The following is a 1137-nucleotide window of genomic DNA, read 5'->3' as shown; positions in this document are numbered from 1 at the left end:
AAAATCGTTTTTTTTTTAAAAAAAAAAGTTTTAAAAAAAAATTATATAAAAAAAAAATTTAAAAAAAAAAAAATTTTAAAATCCTTAAAAAACGAAATAAAAAAAAATTAAAAAAAAAAGTTTTTTTTTTTATTACCTTTAGATTTTTATACTCTAGTTACAATTTTTAGTATTAAGTTTAGTTTTGCCATAGTTATTTTTATTTCTAGAATTTTTAGGTTTGCCGTAAAATCCCTTAAGTGCTTATTCCTTAGACTAAGATTTATGTGCTTTAGAATTTTGCGACGCCGTTTTTCGCGCTACTTTCTTATTTTTATTTTTCGACGCCTATTTTTCGACCTTTTATTTTTCGACCTTTTTCGACGCGCAATCTTTTTCTTTCTTATTTCTCGCTATTCTAGTTTTAGGATAAGATTTTTATTCTACTTCTTATCTAAATTTCTTAAAATTACGAAAATTTATTTTAAGTAGTTAAATTGATAGACATCAAAATTTTCTGGTTCGTAGTAATAGTTGGATTTGTACGTGGACCGGGTTATTGGAGCCAAACAGTACTCAATTATATTGAGACCAAACGAATCCTGCCCCTCTGCTGCATCTTTTGGCTATTCGAAACGTGGGCAAAATCAGAAAAGTCTATTAATTGGACAACTTATATAAGTTTTTCTTATTTTTATAACTAATAGGATATTCTGTGAATGCACCGAGCAAAACGTTCACCACCTGTAACTCGATCAAGACATCTAGCAAATATTGTCGCCGTTGATTTTTCTTTAGAATCGTCATCTAGTCGAACAAGAACTCCAACTCAAATTTCCGATAATCCATCTTTTGAACCCGACCTCACAATTGAGAATCCGGAGAATATTCAGGGACAATTCCAAGATCCAGAACCACTAATCATTCCTCCTGAACCACAAACCATTAAATCAGAATCCTCTAGTGATTCGTATTCAACAAATTCAATTATGGAAGTAACGGAACCTCTAAGTATGGAAGATCGAATGAGAGCCACACGCACGGGCCAAGGTCACGCCATTATTAAGCCAGAAGTTAATGCGCCAGATTATGAAATCAAAGGACAAATTCTACACATGGTAACTAACCAATGCCAATTCAGTGGTGCACCGAATGAAG

This window comes from Rutidosis leptorrhynchoides, chromosome 10 (assembly GCF_046630445.1).
Source record: "Rutidosis leptorrhynchoides isolate AG116_Rl617_1_P2 chromosome 10, CSIRO_AGI_Rlap_v1, whole genome shotgun sequence".
NCBI classification, from domain to species: Eukaryota; Viridiplantae; Streptophyta; class Magnoliopsida; order Asterales; family Asteraceae; genus Rutidosis; species Rutidosis leptorrhynchoides.
The sequence above is the reverse complement of the archived record's forward strand: the minus strand, read 5'-3'. Positions refer to the sequence as shown.